Genomic DNA, 17,232 nt, shown 5'->3' with positions numbered 1-17,232 from the left:
AGCCTCAAGATAAAGGGGAGGCGGTTTAGAACGGAGTTGAGGAGGAACTTCTTCACTCAAAGGGTGGTGAATCTCTGGAATTCTCTGCCCGTTGAAGTGGTGGAGGCTGCCTCGCTAAATATTTTTAAGAAGCGGGTTGATGGGTTCTTGATAAGAGAGGGGATTAAGGGTTATGGGGAGAGGGCGGGAAAGTGGAACTGAGCCACAACAGATCAGCCATGATCTTATTGAATGGCGGGGCAGGCTCGAAGGGCTAGATGGCCTACTCCTGCTCCTATTTCTTATGTTCTTATGTTCAAAAGAGTTCTGGAACTCGCATCCACAAAAGACAATTGATGTGCGATCAATGGTAAATTGGAAATCTGGGTATGGTGGATGTTTGTCCAATTAAAGGTAGTAATGATGAGGGTGAGTGACAGGCAAATTGTGTTAGCAAGCAAATGAGACATGATTCATTGGATGTTGGGACAGACTCAAGGGGCTAAATATCCCACCCCTGTTGTTGAGTTACAAATGAAGGGAAAGGGTTCTAATGGAGCTCTGCCCACATACACACGCACATGCACATATGAGTCGGGTGGGCATGGGAGAAAATGAAAAAAAGAGAAATTAATCCTTCAATGTGGGAGGATTATATTAAATAGACCATAAGACATAGGAGAATAAGTTGGCCATTTGGCCCATCGAGTTTGCTCTGCCATTCAATGGATCATGACTGCTTTGATATAGAACATTACAGCACAGTACAGGCCCTTCGGCCCTCAATGTTGTGCCGAGCTATGTCCAATCCCAAGATCAAGCTATCCCACTCCCTATAATTCTGGAGTGCTCCATGTGCCTATCCAATAATTGCTTGAAAGTTCCTAAAGTGTCCGACTCCACTATCACAGCAGGCAGTCTATTCCACACTCCAACCACTCTCTGAGTGAAGAATCTACCCCGGACATCCCGCCTATCTCTCCCACCATTGAACCTTACAGTTATGCCCCCCTAGTAACAGCTACATCCACCTGAGGAAATAGTCTCTGCACGTCCACTCTATCAATCCCTCTCATCATCTTATAAACCTCTATTATGATAATCCACAACTCCATTTCCTACCTTATCCCCATAACTGTCTGTTCCCTTACTGATTAAAAAACTGTCTATGTCAAGCTTGAACTGGACAGCCCCCTGTGCGAAAGATGCACTGTCCTCTGATGGAGATGCACTGTCCTCTTCATCTCTTAAATGTGTGCTCCCTGACTCTGAGATGATGCCCTCTGGTGCTAAACTGTCTCACAAGGAAAAGAAGCTGTGTGCCTCTACACTGTCAGGTTCCCTGAGAATGCAATGTGCGTCCATAAGGTCAGCTATCATTCTTCTAAATTGCCCAAGCAACTCAATCATTCCTCATAAGAAAGTTCATGTGTATGTAGGTGACAAAAATAGAGATGTCAGCGACACGTGCCTTTAAGTGAGCAGAAAGCAGAGCAGTAAATGCCTACGGCCATACTAGTCTGAAAACGCCCGATCTCGTCTGATCTCGGAAGCTAAGCAGACTCAGGCCTGGTTAGTACTTGGATGGGAGACCGCCTGGGAATACCAGGTGCAGTAGGCTTTTGCTGCCGTCAGAGGCTGCTCAAACCCACCCCCCTCACACTGACATTCAGCACTCAACAAACATCCTTTTCATGCTCACTCCCCAACACAAACACTTTCTCTTTCTCTCACACACAATCGCATTGCTGCACATTCTCTTCCTGCTACACAGGCAAGACAGCTGATTGACATGAGAGAAAAAACACTCAAAACAAAATAACAACTCTTTCATTCAAGAGAACAAACTCTGTATTTACCCTACTCGTGCACAACTCTGAACGTTGACTCTTGATAGACTGATGACTGTGCCATCCTGTTTTATAAAAATCACATAACTACTGCTGAGGGTCAGGTTTGAAACAGAAAGGGTTGTGGCTGGGGAAGGGATCAGATGCAGGGAGATTTAGAAAGCTAAAGATGATATCAAGGTAATAGAGCAATGTGGCCATTTGGGTAATAGTGCACAGTGCAACAGGGAGGGACGGTGAGTTTAACCGTAATCGTGCATCAGTGAATATGTCCTTGCAAAGAACCGTAGGAAACAAATAAAATCGTAACGAGAGAAACATTCTGTAAAATCGATGAACTAGTGACATACATTGAGATAAATGGTTTAGGTCTCAGGGTACGAAACATTTTCAAAAGATAGGCAGGATGGAAAATGAGGAAGAGGAGGAGGAGCCCTGGTTTCAAAGGATGACACAGAGACATTAGTGAGAAAGGATCTGGGTTCAGAAGAGCAGGAAGTAGAATCAATATGGGCAGTGATTAGAAATCACAAGAGTCAGAAAAGATTGGCGTGAGAAGTTTGTAGAGCCCCGAATAGAAGTGATACTATTAGAGCACTGATGAAGAAATAATTGGAGCTTGTAACAATCTGAGATTGGTGGATATTTGTTTAATGAAAGGTATTATTGTTGGGCATGCATGGCAGGCAAATGGTGTTAGCAAGCAGATGAGACATGATTCATTGGATGTTGGGATAGACTCAATTAGCCAAATATTCCCCCTCAGTTCTGATGTTCCTGGTGAAGAGAAAGGCTTCTAATGGAGTTCTGCCCCCACACACACACAAATGAGTAGAGTGGGCGTAGAGAGAAAATGGAAAAAAGAGAAATATATCCTTCAGTACAACGGATTGTATTAAAATCATAAGACATAGGAGTAGAAGAAGGCCATTGGCACACCAAACCGCTCCACTATTCAAGGAGATCATGACTGATCTGACATGATAATCTTCAAATTCCCACCCCATCAATCCCCATAACCCTTGTTTCCCTGACTGCTTAAAGATCTGTCTATCTCAGGCTTGAACTGGACAGCCCTGTGTGCAAAGAATTCCACAGATGCACTGGTCCTTGAGAGAAGGAATTCCTCTTCGTCTCTTAAATGTGCGTCTCCTGATTCTGAGATGATGCCTTTGGTCCCAGACTCTCCCACACGAGGAAAGAAGCTGTGCGTCTCACCCCGTCAAGTCCCCTGAGAATGCAATATGTGTCAATGACATCAGTTGTCATTCTTCTAAATGGCAATGAGTACAGACCCAAGCGACTCAATCTCTTCTCAGAAGAAAAGCCCTCCATACACAGGAGACAAGAATAGAGATGTCAGTGCCATTTGTCCTTAAGCAGACAGAAAGCAAAGCAGCAAATCCCTACATCCATACTAGTTTGACAACGCTCCATCTCGTCTGATCTTGGAAGCTAAGCAAACTCAGGCCTGGATAGTACTTGATTGAGAATACCAGGTGCAGTCGGCTTTTGCTGACGCCAGTGACTTCTTAAATCTTGTCACCGCCACACTGATATTCAGCGCTCAACAAACATCCTTCAACCCCCACATTCCCGCACGTAAGCTTTCTTTCATTATCTCTCTCTCTCTCTCACACAAACAACCTCATTGCTGCACATTCTCCTCCTGTTACACAGGCAAGATGGCTGATTGACATTGAGAGAAAAACACTAGAAAGAAGAAACCAACTCTTTCATTCAATAGAACAAACTCTGACTTCACCCTACTCATACCCAACTCTGAATGTTGACCCTTGGCAGACTGATGACTGTGCCGTTCTGTTTTATGAGAATCACATAACAATTGGTGAGGATCGAGTTTGAAACTAAAACGGTCGTGGCTGGGGGAAGGATCAGATGCAGGGAGATTTAGAAAGCTAAAGATAATATCAAGGCAATAGAGCAATGTGGCCATTTGGGTAATAGTGCAGAGTGCAACAGGGAGGGACGGGGAGTTTAACCATGATCGTGCATCAGCAAATATGTTCTTGCAAAGATCTGTTGTAAAATAAACTCAATGCTCCACATCAGAATATGAGAAACATTCACTACAAAATCAATGAATTGGTGGCAAACAGAGAGATAAATGGTTTTGATGTAGTGCAGAGACATTCTTGCAAGGTGACCAAGGATGGTTAATAAGTATTTCAGGTTACATTTTCAAAAGATAGGCAGAATGGAAAATGAGGAGGAGGAGCCCTGGTTTCAAAGGATGACGCAAACACATTAATAAGATAAGGATCTGGGATCAGAAGAGCAGGAAGTAGAATCAGTATGGGCTGACATTAGGAATCACAAGAGTCAGAAAAATCTAGCATGAGAAATTTGTAGAGTCCCGAATAGAAGTTATGCTATTAGAGCGGTGAAGAAGAAATAATTGGAGTTTGCAACAAAAGCAATGTAGTAATCGTGGTGTGTTTAATTTTGATATAGACTGGACATATGAAATTGACAATTGTGTGTAGAAGAGAAACTTGTGGAATGGTTTCATGATAGTTTCTTGAAACAATACATTGCGAAGCCAACTAGGGATAAAATGATTTTAGATCTAGCATTGTGCAATGAGGCTGGTATAAGTTGTAATCTCACAGTGAAAGCGATGGTAACATTGAATTCCACATTAAGTTTGAAAGCTGCATTTTAGGAGTGACATATTGGCCTTGGATAGAGTTCAGCATCAATTTACCAGAATGAAACCTGGACTCCTAAATGTTCATTAGAAGGAGAGATTATACAAAGCCTATTGCTTGGAATTTAGATGGTGAAGAGGTGATTTTATGGAAGTTTCCGGGATATTTAAAGGAACAGATTGAGAAGATAGAGAGAAACTATTTCTGCTGATTGGGCAACGTAGGATTAGGGACTTTGGTGTACAATTTAGAGCCATGTCTTTGAGGAGTGAAATTAGAAAACATTTCTACTCAAAAGAATTCTGGAACTCGCATCCACAAAAGACAATTGATGTGCGATCAGTGGTAAATTGGAAATCTGGGTATGGTGGATATTTGTTCAACTAAAGGTAGTAATGATGAGGATGAGTGACAGGCAAGTGGTGTTAGCAAGCAGTTGAGACATGATTCACTGTATGATGGGACAGACTCAAGGGGCTGAATATCCCACCTCTGTTTTTGTGTTCCAGATGAAGGGAAAGGGTTCTAATGGAGCTCTGCGCTGATATATACACACACACATGAGTGAGGTGGGCATGATAGAAAATGAAAAAAAGAGAAATTTATCCTTCAATGTGGTGGGATCATATTAAATAGACCACGAGACATACGAGAATAAGTGGGCCATTGGTCCAACGAATTTGCTCTGCCATTCAATGTGATCATGACTGATCTGATATGATAATCCTCAACTCCATTTCTTACCTTATCCCCATAACTGTCTGTTCCCTTACCGATTAAAATCTGTCCGTGTCAAGCTTGAACTGGACAGCCCTGTGTGCTAAAGATGCACTGTCCTCTGAGAGAGGTGCACTGTCTTCTTCATCTATTAAATGTGTGCTCCTTGACTCTGAGATGATGCCCTCTGGTGCTAAACTATCTCTCATGGAGAAAGAAGCTGTGTGCCTCTACCCTGTTATGTTCTCTGAGAATGCAGTGTGTGACCATAAGGTCAGCTATCCTTCTTCTAAATTGACCAAGCAACTCAATCTCTCCTCGTAAGAAAGTTCATGTGTATGCAGGTGAGAAAAATAGAGATGTCAGCGACACGTTCCTTTAAGCAGGCAGAAAGCATAACAGCAAATGCCTACGGCCATACTAGTCTGAAAACGCCCGATCTCGTCTGATCTCGGAAGCTAAGCAGACTCAGGCCTGGTTAGTACTTGGATGGGAGACTGCCTGGGAATACCAGGTGCAGTAGGCTTTTGCTGCCGCCAGAGGCTGCTCAAACCCATCCCCCTCACACTGACATTCAGCACTCAACAAACATCCTTTTCACGCTCACTCCCGCACACGTACACTTTCTCTCTCTCACTCGCCTATGCAATCTCATTGCTGCACATTTTTCTCCTGCTACACAGGCATGACAGCTGATTGACATGAGAGAAAAAAAAACGCTCAAAACAAAATAACAACTCTTCCATTCAAGAGAACAAACTCTGAATTTCCCCCACTCACGCACAACTCTGAACGTTGACTCTTGATAGCCTGATGACTGTGCCATTCTGTTTTATAAAAATCACATAACTACTGGTGAGGGTCAGGCTTGAAACTGGAAGGGTTGCAGCTGGGGAAGGGATCAGACGCAGGGAGATTTAGAAAGCTAAAGATAATATCAAGGCAATAAAGCAATGTGGCCATTTGGGTAATAGTGCACAGTGTAACAGGGAGGGACGGAGAGTTTAACTGTAATCATGCATCAGTGAATACGTCCTTGCAAAGAACCGTAGTAAACAAATAAAATTCATCGTAACGAGAGAAACATTCACTGTAACATCGATGAGCTGGTGACATACATAGAGAGAAATGGTTTAGGTCTTAGGGTACGAAACATTTTCAAAAGATAGGCAGAATAGAAAATGAGGATGAGGATGAGGAGGAGACCTGGTTTCAAAGGATGGCACAAATATATTAGTGAGAAAGGATCTGGGTTCAGAAGAGCAGGACGTAGAATCAATATGGGCAGTGATTAGAAATCACAAGAGTCAGAAAAGATTGGCGTGAGAAGTTTGTAGAACCCCGAATAGAAGTGATACTATTAGAGCACTGATGAAGAAACAATTGGAGCTTGTAACAATCTGAGATTGGTGGATATTTGTTTAACGAAAGGTATTATTGAACATAAGAACATAAGAACATAAGAAATAGGAGCAGGAGTAGGCCATCTAGCCCTTTGAGCCTGCCCCGCCATTCAATAAGATCATGGCTGATCTGTTGTGGCTCAGTTCCACTTTCCCGCCCTCTCCCCATAACCCTTAATCCCCTCTCTTATCAAGAACCCATCAACCCGCTTCTTAAAAATATTTAGCGAGGCAGCCTCCACCACTTCAACGGGCAGAGAATTCCAGAGATTCACCACCCTTTGAGTGAAGAAGTTCCTCCTCAACTCCGTTCTAAACCGCCTCCCCTTTATCTTGAGGCTGTGCCCCCTAGTCCTACTGTCTTTTTTGAGCGGGAAGAGTCTCTCCACCTCTATCCTATCCATCCCATTCATCATCTTATACGTCTCAATGAGATCTCCCCTCATTCTTCTAAACTCTAACGAGTACAAGCCTAGTTTATTCAGCCTCTCCTCATAGTTCAACCCCCTCAACTCCGGTATCAGCCTGTTCGGGATGCACAGCAGGCAAATGGCGTTAGCAAACAGATGAGACATGATTCATTGGATGTTGGGATAGACTCAGTCCGCCAAATATTCCCCTTCTGTTCCGATGTTCCTGGTGAAGGGAAAGGCTTCTAATGGAGTTCTGCCCCCACACGCACACAAATGAGTAGAGTGGGCATAGAGAGAAGATGGAATAAAGAGAAATAAATCCTTCAGTACATCGGATTGTATTAAAATCACGAGATATAGTAGTAGAAGGTGGCCATTGGCACACCAAACAGCTCCACTATTCAATGAGATCATGACTGATCTGATATGATAATCTTCAAATTCCCACCCCGCCCCACCCCATCAATCCCCATAACCCTTGTTTCCCTGACTGCTTAAAGATCTGTCTATCTCAGGCTTGAACTGGACAGCCCTGTGTGCAAAGAATTCAGTAAAAAGTCTGACAACACCAGGTTTTAGTCCAACCTATTTATTTGATATATTATCAAATAAATAGGTTGGACTAAAACCTGGTGTTGTCAGACTTTTTACTGTGTTTACGCCAGTCCAACGCCGGCATACCCACATCATGCAAAGAATTCCACAGATGGACTGGTCTTTGAGAGAAGAAATTCCTCTTCATCTCTTAAATGTTGGCCCCTGATTCTGAGATGATGCCCTTTGGTCCTAGGCTCTCCCACACGAGGAAAGAAGGTGTGTGCCTCGACCCCGTCAAGTCCCCTGAGAATGCAATATGTGTCAACGAGATCAGCTGTCATTCTTCTAAATGGCAATGAGTACAGACCCAAGCGACTCAATCTCTTCTCAGAAGAAAAGCCTTCCATTCACAGGAGACAAGAATAGAGATGTTAGTGCCATTTGTCCTTAAGTAGACAGAAAGCAAAGCAGCAAATGCCTATAGCCATACTAGTTTGAAAATGCACCATCTTGTCTGATCTTGGAAGCTAAGCAAACTCAGGTCTGGATAGTACTTGCTTGAGAGTACCAGGTGCAGTAGGCTTTTGCTGCCGCCAGTGACTGCTCAAATCTCGCCACCACCACACGGATATTCAGCACTCAACAAACATCCTTTTCCCCCCATGTTCCCACATGCAAGCTTTCTTTCTTTCTCTCTCTCTCTCGCACACAACCTCATTGCTGCAGATTCTCCTCCTGTTACACAGTCAAGATGGCTGATTGACATTGAGAGAAAAACACTAGAAAGAAGAAACCAGCTCTTTCATTCAAGAGAACAAACTCTGCCTTCAGGCTACTCATACCCAACTCTGAATGTTGACTCTTGGCAGAGAGATAACTGTGCTGTTCTGTTTTATGAGAATCACATAACTACTGGTGAGGGTCGAACTTGGAACTAAAATGGTTGTGGCTGTTGGAGGGATCAGATGAAGGGGGATTTAGAAAGCTAAAGATAATATCAAGGCAAAAGAGCAATATTGCCATTTGGTTAATAGTGCAGGGTGCAACAGGGTGGGACGGAGAGTTTAACCATATTCGTGCATCAGCGAATATGTCCTTGCAAAGAACTGTAGTTAAAAGAAAAAATAAACTCAATGTTCCTCATCGGAATGTGAGAAACATTCACTACAAAATCAATGAACTGGTGGCATACATGGAGATAAATGGTTTAGATGTAAGGGCCATTGCAGAGACATTCTTGCAAGTTGACGAAGGATGGTTAATAAGTATTTCAGGTTACAAAACATTTTCAAAAGATATGCAGAATAGAAAATGAGGAGGAGGAGCCCTGGTTTCAGAGGATGACACAAAGACATTAGTAACATAAGGATCTGGGATCAGAAGAGCAGGATTTAGAATCAGTATGGGCCAACATTAGGAATCACAAGAGTCAGAAAAATCTAGTGTGAGAAATTTGAAGAGTCCTGAATAGAAGTTATGCTATTAGAGCGGTGAAGAAGAAATAATTGGAGTTTGCAACAAAGGCAATGTAGTAATTGTGGTGTGTTTAATTTTGATATAGACTGGACATATGAAATTGACAATTGTGTCTAGAAGAGAAACTTGTGGAATGGTTTCATGATAGTTTCTTGAAACAACACATTGTGGAGCCAACTAGGGATAAAACGATTTTAGATCTAGCATTGTGCAATGTGGCTGGTTTAAGTTGTAATCTCACAGTGAAAGCGATGGTAACATTGAACTCCACATTAAGTTTGAAAGCTACAGTTCAGGAATGACATAATTGGCCTCGGAATGAGTTCAGCATCAATTTACCAGAATGAAACATAGACTCCCATTACAAGGAGAGATTATACAAAGCCTATTGCTTGGAATTTAGACGGCGAAGAGTTGATTTTTTAGAAGTTTCCAGGATATTAAAAGGAACAGATTGAGAAGATAGAGAGAAACTATTTCTGCTGATTGGGCAACTTAGGATTAGGGACTTTGGTGTACAATTTAGAGCCATGTCTTTGAGGAGTGAAATTAGAAAACATTTCTACTCAAAAGAATTCTGGAACTCGCATCCACAAAAGACAATTGATGTGCAATCAGTGGTAAATTGGAATCTGGGTATGGTGGATGTTTGTTCAATTAAAGGTATTAATGATGAGGATGAGTGACAGGCAAGTGGTGTTAGCAAGCAGATGAGACATGATTCATTAGATGTTGGGACGGACTCAAGGGGCTAAATATCCCACCTCCGTTGTGTTCCAAATGAAGGGAAAGGGTTCTAATGGAGCTCTGCCCCCATAGACACACCCACACACACACACACACACACACACACACACACACATGAGTAAGGTGAGCATGATAGAAAATGAAAAAAAGAGAAATTTATCCTTCAATGTGGTAGGATCATATTAAATAGACCACAAGACATAGGAGAATAAGTGGGCCATTGGCCCATTGAATTTGCTCTGCCATTCAATGACATCATGACGGATCTGATATGATAATCCTTGACTCCATTTCTTACCTTATCCCCATAACTGTCTGTTCCCTTACCAACTAAAAGCTCTGTGTCAAGCTTGAACTGGACAGCCCTTTGTGCGAAAGGCGCACTGTCCTCTGAGAGAGATGTACTGTGTTCTTCATCTCTTAAATGTGTGCTCCTTGACTCTGAGATGATGCCCTCTGGTATTAAACTGTCTCACAAGGAGAAAGAAGCTGTGTGCCTCTACCCTGTCAGGTTCCCTGAGAATGCAGTGTGCATCCATAAGGTCAGCTATCATTCTTCTTAATTGCCCAAGCAACTCAGTCTCTCCCCAGAAGAAAGTTCATCTGTATGTAGGTAACAAAAATAGAGATGTCAGCGACATGTTCCTTTAAGTGGGCAGAAAGCAGCACAGCAAATGCCTACGGCCATACTAGTCTGAAAACGCCCGATCTCGTCTGATCTCGGAAGCTAAGCAGACTCAGGCCTGGTTAGTACTTGGATGGGAGACCGCCTGGGAATACCAGGTGCAGTAGGCTTTTGCTGCCGCCAGAGGCTGCTCAAACCCACCCCCCTCACACTGACATTCAGCACTCAACAAACATCCTTTTCACGCTCACTACCGCACACGTACACTTCCTCTCTCACTCGCTCATACAATCTCATTGCTGCACATTCTCCTCCTGCTACACAGCCGAGAGAAAAAAAAACACGAGAGAAAAAAATGCTCGAAACAAAAAAAAACAACTTTCTTTCAAGAAAACAAACTCTGAATTTACCCTACTCATGCACAACTCTGAATGTTGAATCTTGATACACTGATGACTGTGCCTTTCTGTTTTATAAAAATCATATGACTACTGGTGAGGGTCGGTCTTGAAACTAAAATGGTTGTGGTTGGTGGAGTGATCAGGTGAAGGGAGATTTAGAAAGCTAAAGATAATATCAAGGCAATAGAGCAATGTGGCCATTTGAGTAATAGTGCACACTGCAGCAGGGAGGGATGGAGAGTTTAACCGTAATCATGCATCAGCGAATATGTCCTTGCAAAGAACTTTAGTAAACAAATAAAATTCATCGTAATGAGAGAAACATTCACTGTAACATCGATGAACTGGTGACATACATAGAGAGAAATGGTTTAGGTGTCAGGGTACAAAACATTTTCAAAAGATAGGCAGAATGGAAAATGAGGAAGAGGAGGAGGACACCTGGTTTCAAAGGATGACACAAATACATTAGTGAGAAAGGATCTGAGTTCAGAAGAGCAGGAAGTAGAATCAATATGAGCAGTGATTAGAAATCACAAGAGTCAGAAAAAATTGGCATGAGAAGTTTGTAGAACCCCGAATAGAAGTGATACTATTAGAGCGCTGATGAAGAAACAGTTGGAGCTTGTAACTTTCTGAGATTGGTGGATATTAATTTAACGAAAGGTATTATTGTTTGGGGTGCACAGCAGGGAAATGATGTTAGCAAGCAGATGAGACATAATTCATTAGATGTTGGGATAGACTCAAGGCGCCAAATATTCCCCCTTTGTTTTGATGTTCCTGGTGAAGGGAAAGGATTCTAATGGAGCTCTGCCCCCACACACACACACAAATGAGTAGAGTGGGCGTAGAGAAAAAAATGGAAAAAAGAGAAATAAATCCTTCAGTACATTGGATTGTATTAAAATCATAAGACATAGGAGTAGAAGAAGGCCATTGGCACACCAAACTGCTCCACTATTCAATGAGATCATGACTGATCTGATATGATAATCTTCAAATTCCCACCCCGCCCCACCCCATCAATCCCCATAACGCTTGTTTCCCTGACTGATTAAAGAACTGTCCATCTCAGGCTTGAACTGGACAGCCCTGTGTGCAAAGAATTCCACAGACGCACTGGTCTTTGAGAGAAGAAATTCCTCTTCATCTCTTAAATGTGTGCCACCTGACTCTGAGATGATGCCCTCTGGTCCTAGACTGTCCCACACGAGGAAAGAAGCTGTGCGTCTCGCCCCGTCAAGTCCCCTGAGAATGCAATATGTGTCAATGAGATCAGCTGTGATTTTTCTAAATGGCAATGCGTACAGACCCAAGCGACTCAATCTCTTCTCAGAAGAAAAGCCCTCCATACACAGGAGACTAGAACAGAGATGTTAGTGCCATTTGTCCTTAAGTAGACAGAAAGCAAAGCAGCAAATGCATATAGCCATACTGGTTTGAAAATGCTCCATCTCGTCTGATCTTGGAAGCATACCAAACTCAGGTCTGGATAGTACTTGACTGAGAATACCAGGTGCAGTAGGTTTTTGCTGCCGCCAGTGACTGCTAAAATCACGCCACCACCACATGGATATTCAGCACTCAAAGAACATCCTTTTCCCCCCACATTCCCGCGCACAAACTTTCTTTCTTTCTCTCTCTCTCTCTCTTTCTGTCTCTCACACACAATCTCATTGCTGCATATTCTCCTCCTGTTACACAGACATGATGGCTGATGACATTCAGAGAAAAACACTGGAAACAAGAAATCAACTCTTTCATTCAAGAGAACAAACTCTGCCTTCAGGCTACTCATACCCAACTCTGAATGTTGACTCTTGGCAGACTGATGACTGTGCTGTTCTGTTTTATGAGAATCACATAACTACTGGTGAGGGTCGAGCCTGATACTAAAATGGTTGTGGCTGGGGGAGGGATCAGATGCAGGGAGATTTAGAAATCTAAAGATAATATCAAGGCAAAAGAGCAATGTGGCTATTTGGGTAATAGTGCAGAGTACAACAGGGAGGGACAGAGAGTTTAACTATAATCGTGCATCAGCGAATATGTCCTTGCAAAGAACTGTAGTAAAAAAAAAATTCAGTGCTCCTCATTGGAATGTGAGAAACATTCACTACAAAATCGATGAACTGGTGGCATACATAGAGATAAATGGTTTAGATGTAATGGACATTCTTGCAAGGTGACCCAGGATGGTTAATAAGTATTTCAGGTTACATTTTCAAAAGATAGGCAGAATAGGAAATGAGGAGGAGGAGCCCTGGGTTCAAAGAATGACACAAAGACCTTAATAACATAAGGATTTGGGTTCAGAAGTGCAGGAAGTAGAATCAGTATGGGCTGACATTAGGAATCACAAAAGTAAGAAAAATCTAGTTTGAGAAATTTGTAGAGACCCATATAGAAGTTATGCTATTAGAGCGGTAAAGAAGAAAGAATTCAAGTTTGCAACAAAGGCAATGTAATAATTGTGGGGTGTTTAATTTTGGTATAGACAGGACATGTGAAATTGACAATTGTGTCTAGAAGAGAAACTTGTGGAATGGTTTCATGATAGTTTCTTGAAACAATACATTGTGGAGCCAACTAGGGATAAAACAATTTTGGATCTAACATTGTGCAATGAGGCTGGTTTAAGTTGTAATCTCACAGTGAAAGCGACAGTAACATTGAATTCCACATTTCGTTTGAAAGCTACAGCTTAGGAATGTCATAATTGGCCTCGGACAGAGTTCAGCATTAATTTACCAGAATGAAACCGGGACTCCTAAAAGTTCATTACAGGGAGAGATTATACAAAGCCTATTGCTTGGAATTTAGACAGTGAAGAGTTGATTTTATGGAAGTTTCCGGGATATTAAAAGGAACAGATTGAGAAGATAGAGAGAAACTATTTCTGCTGATTGGGCAACGTAGGATTAGGGACTTTGGTGTACAATTTAGAGCCATGTCTTTGAGGAGTGAAATTAGAAAAAATTTCTACTCAAAAGAATTCTGGAACTCGCATCCACAATAGACAATTGATGTGCGATCAGTGGTAAATTGGAAATCTGGGTATGGTGGATATTTGTTCAACTAAAGGTAGTAATGATGAGGATGAGTGACAGGCAAGTGGTGTTAGCAAGCAGTTGAGACATGATTCATTGGATGATGGGACAGACTCAAGGGGCTGAATATCCCACCTCTGTTTTTGTGTTCCAAATGAAGGGAAAGGGTTCTAATGGAGCTCTGCGCTGATATATACACACGCACATGAGTGAGGTGGGCATGATAGAAAATGAAAAAAAGAGAAATTTATCCTTCAATGTGGTGGGATCATATTAAATAGACCACAAGACATATGAGAATAAGTGGGCCATTGGCCCAACGAATTTGCTTTGCCATTCAATGTGATCATGACTGATCTGATATGATAATCCTCAACTCCATTTCTTACCTTATCCCCATAACTGTCTGTTCCCTTACCGATTAAAATCTGTCCGTGTCAAGCTTGAACTGGACAGCCCTGTGTGCTAAAGATGCACTGTCCTCTGAGAGAGGTGCACTGTCTTCTTCATCTATTAAATGTGTGCTCCTTGACTCTGAGATGATGCCCTCTGGTGCTAAACTATCTCTCATGGAGAAAGAAGCTGTGTGCCTCTACCCTGTTATGTTCTCTGAGAATGCAGTGTGTGACCATAAGGTCAGCTATCCTTCTTCTAAATTGACCAAGCAACTCAATCTCTCCTCGTAAGAAAGTTCATGTGTATGCAGGTGAGAAAAATAGAGATGTCAGCGACACGTTCCTTTAAGCAGGCAGAAAGCATAACAGCAAATGCCTACGGCCATACTAGTCTGAAAACGCCCGATCTCGTCTGATCTCGGAAGCTAAGCAGACTCAGGCCTGGTTAGTACTTGGATGGGAGACTGCCTGGGAATACCAGGTGCAGTAGGCTTTTGCTGCCGCCAGAGGCTGCTCAAACCCACCCCCCTCACACTGACATTCAGCACTCAACAAACATCCTTTTCATGCTCACTCCCGAAAGCTTTCTCTTTCTCACACAATCTCATTTCTGCACATTCTCTTCCTGTCTTACCTGTGCAGCAGCTGATTGACATGAGAGCAAAAACACTCAAAACAAAAAAAAACTCTTTCATTTAAGAGAACAAACTCTGAATTTACCCTACTCATGCACAACTCTGAATGTTGACTCTCGATAGACTGATGACTGTGCTGTTCTGTTTTATAAAAATCATACTGGTGAGGGTCAGTCTTGAAACTAAAATGGTTGTGGCTGGGGAAGTGATCAGGTGAAAGGAGGTTTCGAAAGCTTAAGATAATATCAAGGCAATAGTGCAATGTGGCCATTTGGGAAACAGTGCACAGTGTAACAGGGAGGGACAGAGAGTATAACCGTAATCGTGCATCAGCAAATATGTCCTTGCAAAGAACCGTAGTAAACAAATAAAATTCATTGTAATGAGAGAAACATTCAATGTAACATCGATGAACTGGCGACATACATAGGGAGGGTCCTGAAAGAAATGGCGGAGGTGATAGTGGATGCCTTGGTGGTTATTTTCCAGACGTCGCCGGATTCTGGGAAGTGCCGGAAGATTGGAAAACAGCTAATGTTACGCCGTTGTTTAAGAAGGGTGCCAGGCAAAAGGCGGGGAATTATAGGCCTGTTAGTTTAACGTCAGTTGTAGGTAAAATGTTAGAATCCGTCATCAAGGAGGAAATAGCGAGGCATCTTGAGGGGAACTGCTTGATAGAGCAGACGCAGCACGGTTTCCTTAAAGGGAAGTCGTGTCTGACAAATTTACTGGAGTTCTATGAAGATGTGTCTAGGGCGGTGGATAGAGGAGAGCCGGTGGATGTGGTCTTTCTGGATTTTCAGAAGGCGTTTGACAAGGTACCTCACAAGAGGTTATTGCAGAAGGTAAGGGGGCATGGAGTTGGGGGTAGGGTGTTAGCGTGGATAGAGGACTGGTTGTCAAATAGGAGGCAGAGAGTGGGGGTCAATGGGTGCTATTCGGATTGGCGGAAGGTGACTAGTGGAGTGTCCCAGGGTTCGGTGCTGGGGCCTCAGCTATTTACCATTTATATAGATGATCTGGAGGAGGGAACTGAGTGTAGGGTGTCGAAATTTGCTGATGACACCAAAATTGGTGGAAAGGCAAATTGTGCGGAGGGTGGGTAGAGTCTACAGAAGGATCTAGATAGGCTGGGCGAATGGGCCAGGAAATGGCAAATGGAATTTAATGTTGGCAAGTGCGAGGTGGTCCACTTTGGTAGGAATAATGGTAGGAAGGATTATTGCTTACGTGGAGAAAAACTGCATCAGGCGACGGTGCAGAGGGACCTCGGGGTCCTTGTGCATGAGTCGCAAAAACCCAGCTTGCAGGTGCAGCAGGTGGTCAGGAAGGCGAATGGGATGCTGGCCTTCATCGCGAGGGGGATTGAATATAAAAGTAGGGAGGTCTTGCTGCGGCTGTATAGAGCATTGGTGAGGCCGCAGCTGGAGTACTGTGTGCAGTTTTGGTCGCCGTACTTATGCAAGAATATTTTGGCCTTGGAGGGAGTGCAGAGGAGGTTTACTAGGCTGATGCCGGAGTTGAGGGGGTTGAGCTATGAGGAGAGGCTGAATAAATTAGGCTTGTACTCGTTAGAGTTTAGAAGAATGAGGGGAGATCTCATTGAGACGTATAAGATGATGAATGGGATGGATAGGATAGAGGTGGAGAGACTCTTCCTGCTCAGAAAGGATCGTAGGACTAGGGGGCACAGCCTCAAGATAAAGGGGGGACGGTTTAGAACGGAGTTGAGGAGGAACTTCTTCACTCAAAGGGTGGTGAATCTCTGGAATTCTCTGCCCGTTGAAGTGGTGGAGGCTACCTCGCTAAATATTTTTAAGACGCGGGTTGATGGGTTTTTGATAAGCGAGGGGATTAAGGGTTATGGGGAGAGGGCGGGAATGTGGAGCTGAGCCAAGACAGATCAGCCATGATCTTATTGAATGGCGGGGCAGGCTCGAAGGGCTAGTTGGCCTACTCCTGCTCCTATTTCTTATGTTCTTATGAATAGTGGAGGTTTCAGGTACGAACATTCTCAAAAGATAGGCAGAATGGAAAATGAGGAAGAGGAGGAGGAGACCTGGTTTCAAAGGATAACACAAAGACATTAGTGAGAAAGGATCTGGGTTCAGAAGAGCAGGATGTAGAATCAATATGGGCAGTGATTAGAAATCACAAGAGTCAGTAAAGATTGGCGTGAGAAGTTTGTAGAGCCCCGAATAGAAGTGATACTATTAGAGCGCTGATGAAGAAATAATTGGAGCTTGTAACAATTTGAGATTGGTGGACATTTGTTTAACGAAAGGTATTATTGTTGGGGGCGCAAGGCAGGCAAATGGTGTTCGCAAGC

The 17,232-nt window shown here is 43.1% G+C and overlaps 4 non-coding genes across 4 annotated transcripts; all 4 read left to right on the top strand.

Annotated features, from left to right (window-relative positions):
- Window positions 1-1,481: 1,481 nt before the first annotated feature.
- LOC145357626 (5S ribosomal RNA) lies at window positions 1,482-1,600 on the top strand. The gene has a single exon (XR_013889321.1). It is a non-coding gene; the product is annotated as a 5S ribosomal RNA (ribosomal RNA).
- A 4,025-nt stretch (window positions 1,601-5,625) lies between these two features.
- Window positions 5,626-5,744, top strand: LOC145357643 (5S ribosomal RNA). The gene has a single exon (XR_013889336.1). It is a non-coding gene; the product is annotated as a 5S ribosomal RNA (ribosomal RNA).
- Window positions 5,745-10,470: 4,726 nt separating this feature from the next.
- LOC145357671 (5S ribosomal RNA) lies at window positions 10,471-10,589 on the top strand. Its single transcript, XR_013889357.1, has one exon. It is a non-coding gene; the product is annotated as a 5S ribosomal RNA (ribosomal RNA).
- A 4,053-nt stretch (window positions 10,590-14,642) lies between these two features.
- On the top strand, window positions 14,643-14,761 carry LOC145357642 (5S ribosomal RNA). Its single transcript, XR_013889335.1, has one exon. It is a non-coding gene; the product is annotated as a 5S ribosomal RNA (ribosomal RNA).
- Window positions 14,762-17,232: the final 2,471 nt, after the last annotated feature.

The sequence above is a fragment of the Carcharhinus amblyrhynchos genome, chromosome 23, assembly GCF_965287045.1.
Source record: "Carcharhinus amblyrhynchos chromosome 23, sCarAmb.v2.hapA, whole genome shotgun sequence".
In the NCBI taxonomy this organism is placed as follows: Eukaryota; Metazoa; Chordata; class Chondrichthyes; order Carcharhiniformes; family Carcharhinidae; genus Carcharhinus; species Carcharhinus amblyrhynchos.
Note: the sequence above shows the minus strand (reverse complement) of the source record. Positions and strands in the feature narration are given on the sequence as shown.